The 13,153-nt window shown below is 40.5% G+C and overlaps 1 non-coding gene and 2 pseudogenes across 1 annotated transcript; all 3 read right to left on the bottom strand.

Moving 5' to 3' along the window:
• Positions 1–3,859: 3,859 nt before the first annotated feature.
• LOC141267243 (5S ribosomal RNA) lies at positions 3,860–3,979 on the bottom strand. Its single transcript, XR_012321253.1, has one exon. It is a non-coding gene; the product is annotated as a 5S ribosomal RNA (ribosomal RNA).
• A 620-nt stretch (positions 3,980–4,599) lies between these two features.
• LOC141269079 (5S ribosomal RNA) lies at positions 4,600–4,718 on the bottom strand (annotated as a pseudogene).
• A 941-nt stretch (positions 4,719–5,659) lies between these two features.
• Positions 5,660–5,779, bottom strand: LOC141267818 (5S ribosomal RNA; annotated as a pseudogene).
• Positions 5,780–13,153: the final 7,374 nt, after the last annotated feature.

Genomic DNA, 13,153 nt, shown 5'->3' with positions numbered 1-13,153 from the left:
GCTAGATGCAGAAAAAAATTATATTCAGTTTGCAACCATATGGAGGTCAGTATAGATGGACTAATAGAACAAGTCCCACACACAGCTAGAAGCCCAAATATTTTTTCAGAGGTAGATGCAGAAAAAAATTATATTCAGTTTGCAACCTGATGGAGGTCTGTATAGATGGATTAATAGAACAAGTCCCACACACAGCTAGAAGCCCAATATTTTTTCAGAGGTAGGTGCAGAAAAAAATATATTCAGTTTGGAACCTGATGGAGGTCTGTATAGATGGATTAATAGAACAAGTCCCATACACAGCTAGAAGCCCAATATTTTTTCAGAGGTAGATGCAGAAAAAAATTTATTCAGTTTGCAACCTGATGGAGGTCTGTATAGATGGATTAATAGAACAAGTCCCACACACAGCTAGAAGCCCAATATTTTTTCAGAGGTAGATGCAGAAAAAAATATATTCAGTTTGCAACCTGATGGAGGTCAGTATAGATGGACTAATAGAACAAGTCCCACACACTGCTAGAAGGCCAAACATTTTTTCAGAGCTAGATGCAGAAAAATATTATATTCAATTTGCAACCTGATGGAGGTCAGTATAGATGGAGTAATAGAACAAGTCCCACACACAGCTAGAAGGCCAAATATTTTTTCAGAGGTAGATGCAGAAAAAAATTATATTCAGTTTGCAACCTTATGGAGGTCAGTATAGATGGACTAATAGAACAAGTCCCACACACAGCTAGAAGCCCAAATATTTTTTCAGAGGTAGATGCAGAAAAAAATTATATTCAGTTTGCAACCTGATGGAGGTCTGTATAGATGGATTAATAGAACAAGTCCCACACACAGCTAGAAGCCCAATATTTTTTCAGAGGTAGATGCAGAAAAAAATATATTCAGTTTGCAACCTGATGGAGGTCTGTATAGATGGATTAATAGAACAAGTCCCACACACAGCTAGAAGCCCAATATTTTTTCAGAGGTAGATGCAGAAAAAAATATATTCAGTTTGCAACCTGATGGAGGTCAGTATAGATGGACTAATAGAACAAGTCCCACACACTGCTAGAAGGCCAAACATTTTTTCAGAGCTAGATGCAGAAAAATATTATATTCAATTTGCAACCTGATGGAGGTCAGTATAGATGGACTAATAGAACAAGTCCCACACACAGCTAGAAGGCCAAATATTTTTTCAGAGGTAGATGCAGAAAAAAATTATATTCAGTTTGCAACCTTATGGAGGTCAGTATAGATGGACTAATAGAACAAGTCCCACACACAGCTAGAAGCCCAAATATTTTTTCAGAGGTAGATGCAGAAAAAAATTATATTCAGTTTGCAACCTGATGGAGGTCAGTATAGATGGACTAATAGAACAAGTCCCACACACTGCTAGAAGGCCAAACATTTTTTCAGAGCTAGATGCAGAAAAATATTATATTCAATTTGCAACCTGATGGAGGTCAGTATAGATGGACTAATAGAACAAGTCCCACACACAGCTAGAAGGCCAAATATTTTTTCAGAGGTAGATGCAGAAAAAAATTATATTCAGTTTGCAACCTTATGGAGGTCAGTATAGATGGACTAATAGAACAAGTCCCACACACAGCTAGAAGCCCAAATATTTTTTCAGAGGTAGATGCAGAAAAAAATTATATTCAGTTTGCAACCTGATGGAGGTCTGTATAGATGGATTAATAGAACAAGTCCCACACACAGCTAGAAGCCCAATATTTTTTCAGAGGTAGATGCAGAAAAAATATATTCAGTTTGCAACCTGATGGAGGTCAGTATAGATGGACTAATACAACAAGTCCCACACACAGCTAGAAGCCCAATATTTTTTCAGAGGTAGATGCAGAATAAAATATATTCAGTTTGCAACCTGATGGAGGTCTGTATAGATGGATTAATAGAACAAGTCCCACACACAGCTAGAAGCCCAATATTTTTTCAGAAGTAGATGCAGAAAAAAATATATTCAGTTTGCAACCTGATGGAGGTCTGTATAGATGGATTAATAGAACAAGTCCCACACACAGCTAGAAGCCCAATATTTTTTCAGAGCTAGATGCAGAAAAAAATTATATTCAATATGCAACCTGATGGAGGTCAGTGTAGATGGACTAATAGAATGATGCTATGCCCAAAAGATTTTAGTTCACTAGGTGTAGTAAAAAATTTTTTATTCTATACACAGGTGGTATATCTTGCAACAGAGATAGGCTCCTCCACTGACTAACACACTCTGCAATAGGCCAAAAAGGATTAGCTTTGCTAGATTCAGCCAAATGCTGTGAAAAAAACTTGCACAGCACTGGCACAGACCTGCCTGGCAAAAACTGATAGGAACTGATGTAACCTAGTCCTGAAAAGGACTCCAATTACAATTAGTCTTTACTCCCACAATCTATCTATTTAAGAGCACAGACCTGCCTGATAAAAGTCGTAGGAAATGCTGTAACCTAGTCCTTAAAAGTACTGCAATCACAACTATTCCCTACTCCCAAGCTATCTGTAGATTTGTGCGAAAATTGGCTTGAAATTAACAAGGTATAGCGCACACAGCAACAGCGGTGCCGTCTAACACGCAGCTGCAGCAGTGAGAAAATGGTGGCGACGGGGAAAATGGCTTGGTCTTATAGGGCAAGGACATGTGACATACACTGCCAATGACACATGCCCTTGCTTGTGTGAAAAAAAGCACTTCGCTCCGTGTGTGCGCTGCTGATAGGCTGACAGATTGCACCTCCCCACTGCAAATGCGGGAAAGAGAAAAAAAAATGGAGATCTTCATTGTTACTGCAGAGATCCATCCCCTGCCCCTCCCCCCACCCCGCTGTACACTCAAACTGCGTATTAACATTAATTTTCATCATTACTGAGAAAAAATCCAGTTATGATTTTGGTGCACGAACAGTTATCGAACATAACCTCGAATAGCCGAATTTTTCTCAAATTGTTCGTGTTCGCCGAACGGCTCGAACACCGCCCAAAACAGCTCGAATTTGAGATTGGCAAACAGTTCGAGTAGAACAACGCTCATCTCTAGACACAACGTCCCACTCAGAGCCGCTGAGCTCACTGATCGGCTGCAGCGCTGTCGACGGAACGTCAGCTTCACGGCCAATACCACAGGCCGGGAGCAGAGGCGAGACTCACCGGTAAACCCGGGTAGGGTGAGCAGAGCGCGGTTAGTTGCTTTCTAATAGCCTGCAGCCGGGGATTAACTTTTAATGAAAGGGAACAATCCCTTTGACTGTCTGCAGCGCGCCACACCTAGGAAGTGCACTCTCACACACAAGCCAGCATGCACACATGCTCGCACGTGACAACACCCCCTATCTGCCCCTACAACCTCTCCGTCACCATGCGTCAGAATCTCCAGCCTGTTTTATGATTTCAGGGCCCTAGCAGGAATCACCCCCCCCCTCCCCAATTCCTTCCGCACCTTCCTTGCCTTCCTTGCACTGAGTTTAGCTCTTTGGCAGCCATCTGGCTTGGTTACACAAGCTTCTTTGCAGAGAACCATGTTACTTCTGCTGGCCCTCGCTAGGCGGCCGGCATCTAAAACCTTCCCTGGGCACCTGCTGAAAGCCTGGCCCCTTCACGGCCCCGGGTGCTTTTAACGCCATCATTTCCACACGGCGAGCTGCGGAGTCAATAAGCACTCCTAGCCGTGACAAGGCGCTCGGTGTCAGGCCTGCGTGAAGGCGGCGGGGTAGCGTACTTAGCTGCCAACTGGCTCCGAGGCCTTGGGGCTTCCATCATCTAAGTTACTTAAGGTCGGTGTCCGGCACGGCGCCGTTCCATGCTAGCTAAGCTGGGCAGTAGGGCAAAACATCATCAAAATGGTCTACAGCACCCGGTGTTCCCAGGAGGTCTCCCATCCAAGTACTGTCCGAGCCCAGCCCTGCTTTGCTTCTGAGATCAGACGAGATCAGGCGTATCCAAGGTGGTATGGCCAGTAGATGCTGCTCGATCCATCGCCCAGCCAGTCTTTCTCAGGATCGCTTGGTGGCGAGCAATCTGGCCGTGACGGGGCGGGCTCCGAAGGGTGCATGCAAAGGCTGTGCCGTCCCTACAGGTGTGGTTTGTTTAGCAGTGATTCACCCGCCGCATCAGGTGTCTTCAAAAATGTCTCGGCGCTGGGTCTCCTGCAGGCTAAACCCTTCATCGCGGTAATGTGACAGAAAGAGCAAGCTGGACCCGTAACTTGGTGGCGGAGCGAGACGTCCAGGGGTGAATGAAGGAAGAGGGTAAATGGTTGCCAGTGACTTTGAGCTGCTCTTCAGGGGGGAGGGTCGTGTTTCCTGCAAAGGTCTTCTGCTTGGGGTTACCGGTGGTTGCCTCCAGCCACGCGGGAGACGCTGGTCCTGGTGAAAAGGAGCCTAGTATTAAAAGTAAAGAACCAACAATGCTGGAGGCCCACGGTGATCAGAAGGATGCTGGTATTTTGCAGAGATGAAATAGCGCAAGAGAGAAAGCAAATGAAAAAAAGAAAAGAGAATGAATGTGTGCACTTGTGAAAGGGAATGGAAAAAAGGCATAAAAGAGAGTGCCCCCTGCTGGTGGAAGGAAGGAAAAAGCAAAAGCTTATAGCACCTGGTATTCCCAGGCAGTCTCCCATCCAAGTAATAACCAGGCCCAACACTGCTGAGCTTCCAAGATCAGACGAGATCAGGTGTGTTCAGGGTGGTGTGGCCGTAGGCAGAGACAAGCCTCTCCCTTGCTGCTTTTCTACTTTGACGTCTGGCTGCCGGCTGCCCTTTCCAGTGCTCAGCAAGACCAGGTCCTTTTGTGCTTTCCCTTTTCTTCAATTTTTTTGCTGGCTTCCTTAAAAGGTCTTGTAGACTCAACGCCCCACTCAGAGCCGCTGAGCTCACTGATCGGCTGCAGCACTGTCGACGGAACGTCAGCTTCATGGCCAATGCCACAGGCCGGGAGCAGAGGCGAGACTCACCGTTAGACCCGGGTAGGGTGAGTAGAGCGTGGTTAGTTGCTTTCTAATAGGCTGCAGCCGGGGATTAACTTTTAATGAAAGGGAACAATCCCTTTGACTGTCTGCAGCACGCCACACCTAGGAAGCGCACTCTCACACACAAGCCAGCATGCACACGTGCTCGCACGTGACAACACCCCCTACCTGCCCCTACAACCTCTCCGTCACCATGCGTCAGACTCTCTTGCCCGTTTTATGATTTCAGGGCCCTAGCAGGAATCACCCCCCCCTCCCCAATTCCTTCCGCACCTTCCTTGCCTTCCTTGCACTGAGTTTAGCTCTTTGGCAGCCATCTGGCTTGGTTACACAAGCTTCTTTGCAGAGAACCATGTTACTTCTGCTGGCCCTCGCTAGGCGGCCGGCATCCAAAACCTTCCCTGGGCACCTGCTGAAAGCCTGGCCCCTTCACGGCCCCGGGTGCTTTTAACGCCATCATTTCCACACGGCGAGCTGCGGAGTCAATAAGCACTCCTAGCCGTGACAAAGAGCTCGGTGTCAGGCCTGGGTGAAGGCGGCGGGGTAGCGTACTTAGCTGCCAACTGGCTCCGAGGCCTTGGGGCTTCCATCATCTAAGTTACTTAAGGTCGGTGTCCGGCAAGGGGCCGTTCCATGCTAGCCGAGCTGGGCAATAGGGCAAAACGTCATCAAAATGGTCTACAGCACCCGGTGTTCCCAGGAGGTCTCCCATCCAAGTACTGTCCGAGCCCAGCCCTGCTTTGCTTCCGAGATCAGACGAGATCAGGCGTATCCAAGGTGGTATAGCCAGTAGATGCTGTTTGATCCATCGCCCGGCCAGTCTTTCTCAGGATCGCTTGGTGGCGAGCAAGCTGGCCGTGACGGGGCGGGCTCCGAAGGGTCCATGCAAAGGCTGTGCCGTCCCTACAGGTGTGGTTTGTTTAGCAGTGATTCACCCGCCGCATCAGGTGTCTTCAAAAATGTCTCGGCGCTGGGTCTCCTGCAGGCTAAACCCTTCGTCGCGGTAATGTGACAGAAAGAGCAAGCTGGACCCGTAACTTGGGGACGGAGCGAGACGTCCAGGGGTGAATGAAGGAAGAGGGTGAGATGGTTGCCAGTGACTTTGAGCTGCTCTTCAGGGGGGAGGGTCGTGTTGCCTGCAAAGGTCTTCTGCTTGGGGTTACCGGTGGTTGCCTCCAGCCACCCGGGAGACGCTGGTCCTGGTGAAAAGGAGCCTAGTATTAAAAGTAAATAAGCAACAATGCTGGAGGCCCACGGTGATCAGAAGGATGCTGGTATTTTGCAGAGATGAAATAGCGCAAGAGAGAAAGCAAATGAAAAAAAGAAAAGAGAATGAATGTGTGCACTTGTGAAAGGGAATGGAAAAAAGGCATAAAAGAGAGTGCCCCCTGCTGGTGGAAGGAAGGAAAAAGCAAAAGCCTACAGCACCTGGCATTCCCAGGCGGTCTCTGTTAAATGGTTAATTATGGAAATTCATTTGGAATGTTAATCGATAATCATTTTTCTGAGTTCTATGCCTCAGCCATCGTGTCTAGTTGAAATGCGCTATTTGTGTGTGTATTTTTGGTTCACTACCATATGTAGAACAGGTGTCCATACGACTGGCTATAAAAGCCCATGGTACAGAAACAAGGTGCTCTCTTGCTCTGCCCACCCCACAAGACACAGTATCTTCATGCTGAGAAGCAGATGACATGTAGGCCTGGACACATGCTGGACAAAGACATGATTTACCAGCCAGGATCCAAGGAAAGATGGGTGAATCTCAACAGTTAAGCTAATTATGGACAAATGGACAATTACTTTATTACTAATTATTGTATGTACCTGCTGCAATCTGATTCTTTTTAATGGACAATCCAAGAATAAATAGATACTTTTTTTATAAGAATATCGTGATATTGATACTTTGAGAAGTCCTCAGTAGAAAAAAATAATACAGGAAGAGTATTATTTTACAATGGTGAGCCAGCCAGTCCTGTTTTTTTGTTTTTTAAATTAAGTAAGTGAATTTCTTCCGTGAACAAGGGGAAAGTCCTGACGAGCTCAACAGCTGTTGTTCACTAGTTTGTCACGAGAAGCAGAAAGGACCTACAGACTGAGGAAAGACAGGAAGCAGAGGTACTAACAAGGAACAGAATCACACAGGAAAAGAATCAGACGAACTGAAGACAGGACGTGCTGATAAAGAGAAGACAAGGAATCTTAAGGTAAGCAAAATATGGATATAATTTCTTCTTTTGCTAAACAAAGTAATATTAATTTCAAAGTTAATGTAGGAGATGACATAGAAGTTTTGTGGCTCAGTTTATACAAAGAATGTGAATTGCAGAATTTACAGTTAACTTCTAAATTGGTAAAAAGAGACAAACAGAAATTGAGAAATATTCTACATTTGGTAGATTTTTTTCATAGTCTTGTGCTAGAGATTTCTAAGCAGGAAAATAGTGTAGAAGTGTCAGACGGTGATACTGATTCTGACTGTAATGTGGAAAATTAACAAGAAGTAAGACACGTGTCTGTAACTGAAGGTGACCTTGGGTCTGACCAAGAGACGGACATACAGAAACCTGACATGGGAGGAGACATGACTGACATACGAGAAACCGACATACTAGGTGATGTGGGAGGAGACGTGAGTGACGTAGGAGGAACGGACGTACAAGAGCCACTAAAAATATCAGAGAATTCTGGAATTACCCAGGCTCAACTCCAAATTAAAATGAGGAAAAATTTGCTGAAATTATACAAAATCATGCCAAAATATGATGTCAAAATCCATGCCTGTAGAAATTCAGAGACATTTGAGAGCTTCTCTGATAAGTTTGATTTATCCAATGAGGAGAGGAATCAATTATTTAAAATATGGATTCCTGTGACATTGTCCAGACGTTTACATTTAATGCCCTGTGAAAATGACTCTCCTAATGGATGGGAAAATGATTCGGACAGATTAAGATATTTGATTTATTGTGTCACAAAGGATTTTCCCAACATAGAAGATCTGCAGAAACTAAGGATTGGTAGGAAGGAATGTACATATACATTCATGTCCATATTTGAACGGTTGTACAAAGCTCTCATCAAAAATGGAAAAGTACAACATATGATAACAACTTTTGCACAAAAATTCAAATTCCTAAATTCAGTTTCCCAAGTTATGGCATCACAAAAAAATTCATTATTTGAATGTCCGCAGATGCTGGATTTTGTTAGAAAACATGAGAATCGTGAAAAGAAAATAAATCAAGCTAAATTTATAAAACCAGGAAAGGTAAAATCTTACCAAAAGCCAATATCAAACTCTCCTAGACTGAGTCTTCCCCATAGTGAACTCTATCAAATACGCAGAAGATTTCATATATGTTATAAGCCATATCAGCCAGTGCAAAGATCCATCTCTCCACAGAATGAGTTAATTCTCAGTCAGAACTGTGATTCTCTAAAAAGGAAAATGGCTGAAACTGATGGACAGAGACAGGTGAGACGACCAACTCACAGTGACGTCATGGAATGTGGACAGAAGAACAGGCAGTTCTCTGAGGTTTTGAAGGATAGAAAAATGTCTTTCCTAAATTGGGCGTTCCTGGAGATATTTGAGAGAGACAGAAGATTTGGTTTAGGGAGTGGCTAAGGAAAAACTGTAGTTATAATGTTGTATCAAAATGTAATACAATGTCTCAATATTTATTTATAATCTTATACAGTAAAATTGTAGTTACATAGTTTCTAATAGTTCATATATATATATATATATATATATATATATATATATATATATATATACACTTGTCTAAGTAGAGATTCCGTATAATTGTATTTATATATACGTTTATAAAATATATTTATATATATATATATTAATTAATAAATTAGAACTTCATATATATAAATTTAAGTAGCAATATTTTGAATTACATTAGAACCAACCAATATATGTATAAGATATTTAAATAATTCTGTTTCTGTATGAATTTGATATTTAATTTTATTTTCTTATATTTCCTTAGAGTTTTCATTCCAAAGCAGGATTTGATCAAAGAACTCTAAAAATGGATTTATTTCTTTATTCACACAGGAAGTGAAAAAATTGCATGATTTTATGTGTATAACATTTTAAAATAATAACAATATATCTAGTTGAACTATAATATATATGTAATACTTATTAATTCTTTTGTGTTGCTAATATTTTCTGTGCATGAAGTGTTCGTGCAAATTAAAGTAGCTTTACAGCATGACGTGTGACAGCTGCGGCCTTTGAACTTTGAGCTAATAGTATAGGATCCCATTCATTCTATTTTCAACTGATGTAACTTAAGACCGGGCAGCCAGTGAAAAAAGAATCTAAGACAAGAGTTTTTTCAAGTGTCTGAAATTCCAGTGACTTACTCTCATATTATATAATATGTACTTGGGGAATATTCAAAGAAATATAAAGATATTCAATTGATATGGCAATGTGCATTAATAAATTGGGATGCAACAATTTTGGGTTAAATATATATATATATATATATATATATATATATATATAAAATTTCATATGTGGAATGTTTGAGTTGAACAGATCTGTGAATGTCAGAGTGAAGGTGACATGAGTAAATCAGCAGCTGCTAAGTGTGATTGATGTGACAGAGGCCTCGTATGTTTGTATGATTGAAAAAAAAAATGTTTCTTTATGTGAAGGTACAAAAATATATTTAATTCTGAGGAAATTATAATACATAATTAGGTATTACAGTATCTACATATATATATTTCTATATTTCTTTAATAATTATTATTTCTTGATTTAACTAATAGTGGATAAGGGCAACCACACATCAAAATGGTTTACAAAGCAAATTTATATTTAGAATAATTTTCCACATGATAATATTCTTGAATAACTATAATATTATTTTTAATGGTTACCTAAATAGGTACACACCTCTCTTTAGTCAAATCTATGCTACTCATCGATATGAAATTTATGCACAATATTTCTAGAAGAATAATTATTTTTAATTTGGTTCTGATATATACATAAATTTTATAAAATAATATTTTTGGTATTAAGGGGGAAAATGTGTTTTTGATCCTGATTACATAATCACTTTTGATCAATACTTATTTTCCACACATTTTAATAAAGAAGAAATAATAATAAGGTACTATGGTATAATTAAGAAGGGTATTACATGCAAAGTTGCATAATTTAATATTTTTTGGTGGTACAAGGTTATGACAAATATGAAATCATCCAGATAATGGAGCTATAAGGGTATTTTTTATGGAGAATATAATTACTCTGTATTTGTCATTAAAATTTAAAGGCCTTATTTTTATTTTTATTCTTATTTTTACTCTGAATTTTATTTTTCATTTTTAAAATTTTATTCTTACTTTATACTTCTTATTTTTCTATTTTTTCATTTTTTAATTCTCATTTGATTTTATTTCAGTTCAATATCTCAATTGAGAAAACACATTAATATTTAATAAAGTAATGTCTAATACAAGAGTATTGCTTCATTAAATATATATTGCTAAGGAAAAAAATGTTTACATTTTCTGAGTAAACACAACAATTCATTCATTCATTTATTCATTCATTCATTCATTCATACATTCATATATTTATTCATTTTGGTTCAGGAGTATACATTCTTTGATATTATTGGTTTAATAAAGATATAAAAACTTGTTTTTTCAAAATACACTGACACCTATGGGTTGGAAAAGGTAATTACACCTATGACATAAAAATGTTCTATCATATGGAGAACTTGACTGATAATGAATTATTATCTATTATTGTTTATTATTCCAAACATAATTTATTTTAATATTTTGATAATAATTAGATGGATATTACTGATTGCTATGTTACGCTGTGATATTATAGGTTAGGAAAAACTGCCAGATTTGGTATCAGATTAGGGAATGAAGACTTCAATCAAGACATCGCAATTGTGAATTCTATCTTAATAAAGACTTTTAATTTTTATAAATCAAAGAGATTCTCAAAAGTTACAAGAAGAAGCAACTGATATCCGGACGTCTCAGAAGGTAACAGGTGTGAATGCTGAGTGTTATAATAGACTGTGTCCATTACATACAATACAATTCACACCACTGATCACCAGGACGGCAGAGGACGATGATCCTATATGTACTGTGTTGTGTTAAAGTTTCATCACGTTCCAGTGGTTTCTTATCACCTGCAACGCTTCAATGAAAGCTGGTGAACAGGTAATACCTGGCATATGTGTCCTGTATATAAAGGACTGAGTACTGGTTATGGTGCTATATAAAGCAGGGAAGTGTCAAGTTAACCCTTGCTTTACTGACCAAAGACGTCACATCTGTTCCAAAAGTGACACGAGACCAGTGCGGACACACGGAAGATTCCAAAGACGATCCAACTTAAGTCCAGGTGACACTGCACAGATATTAAAGCTACATTTCATCCATGGACTTTGTTTTCTTATCAACTGACACACATGATCTTTCTAATAAAGAGTACAGTTTATGGACTGAACAATAATGAACACAATTATGGACTGTAAAATATCTACATGCTGTAATTTATTTCAAAGGAGTTTTCATCTAAAGACTGTGTTATAAAAGAACCAAGAAGAAGACGAGACGACGACCCGATGACATCAGATGATGACGATTGAACCCGCGATTGCTTCAATTTAGATATAGGGAAGTATAATTATACATATTAAATGAATATTAGTCACGGCTTACCATAACATGAATTCACATCATTATATAGCAATAATCCGATATTGATACTATTATTACTATTATTATTATTATGGAAATTTAATGATATTGCCAAGGAAGAAGGAAAGAAAAAATGATTGATGAATGTATCTTCCTTTGATATTTTTCAGTTAAAGTCCTTTTATTCTCAAAAAAGGGGGAAATGTTAAATGGTTAATTATGGAAATTCATTTGGAATGTTAATCGATAATCATTTTTCTGAGTTCTATGCCTCAGCCATCGTGTCTAGTTGACATGCGCTATTTGTGTGTATATTTTTGGTTCACTACCATATGTAGAACAGGTGTGCATACGACTGGCTATAAAAGCCCATGGTACAGAAAGGGGGGGCTCTCTTGCTCTGCCCACCCCACAAGACACAGAATCTTCATGCTGAGAAGCAGATGACATGTAGGATTGGACACATGCTGGACAAAGACATGATTTACCAGCCAGGATCCAAGGAAAGATGGGTGAATCTCAACAATTAAGCTAATTATGGACAAATGGACAATTACTTTCTAACTAATTATTGTATGTACCTGCTGAAATCTGATTCTTTTTAATGGACAATCCAAGAATAAATAGATACATTTTTTTTTAAGAATATCGTGATATTGATACTTTGAGAAGTCCTCAGTAGATAAAAATATTACAGGAAAAGTATTATTTTAAAGTCTCCCATCCAAGTACTAACCAGGCCTGACCCTGCTTAGCATCTGAGAACAAATGAGATCTGGCGTGTTCATGGTGGTGTGGCCGTAGGCAGAGACAAGTCTCTCACTTGCTGCTTTTCTACTTTGAAGTCTGGCTGCCGGATGCCCTTTCCAGTGTTCAGCAAGACCAGGTCCTTTTGTGCTTTCCCTTCTCTTCAATTTTTTTGCTGGCTTCCATAAGAGGTCTTGTAGACAGAACGCCCCACTCAGAGCCACTGAGCTCACTGATCGGCTGCAGCGCTGTCGACGGAACGTCAGCTTCACCTTTACCTCCTCAACCATTTCCTCCCTGTTTATAAGGATTAGATCCAAAGTAGCAGATCCCCTTGTTTTCTCCCCTACCTTTTGGAAGATAAAGTTGTCAGCAAGAGAGGATAAGGATAACCTTCCTTGCACTGAGGTTAGCTCTTTGTCAGCCGTCTGGCTTGGTTACACAAGCTTCTTTGCAGAGAAACATGTTACTTCTGCTGGCCCTCGCTAGGCGGCCTGCATCCAAAACCTTCCCTGGGCACCTGCTGAAAGCCTGGCCCCTTCACGGCCCCGGGTGCTTTTAACGCCATCATTTCCACACGGCGAGATGCGGAGTCAATAAGCACTCCTAGCCGTGGCAAGGAGCTCGGTGTCAGGCCTGCGTGAAGGCGGCGGGGTAGCGTACTTAGCTGCCAACTGGCTCAGAGGCCTTGGGGCTTCCATC

Source organism: Phyllobates terribilis, unplaced genomic scaffold, assembly GCF_046119375.1.
Source record: "Phyllobates terribilis strain yellow unplaced genomic scaffold, ASM4611937v1 Scaffold_4__5_contigs__length_816908805, whole genome shotgun sequence".
Taxonomy (NCBI): domain Eukaryota; kingdom Metazoa; phylum Chordata; class Amphibia; order Anura; family Dendrobatidae; genus Phyllobates; species Phyllobates terribilis.
This window is presented reverse-complemented; position numbering and strand designations above follow the sequence as displayed.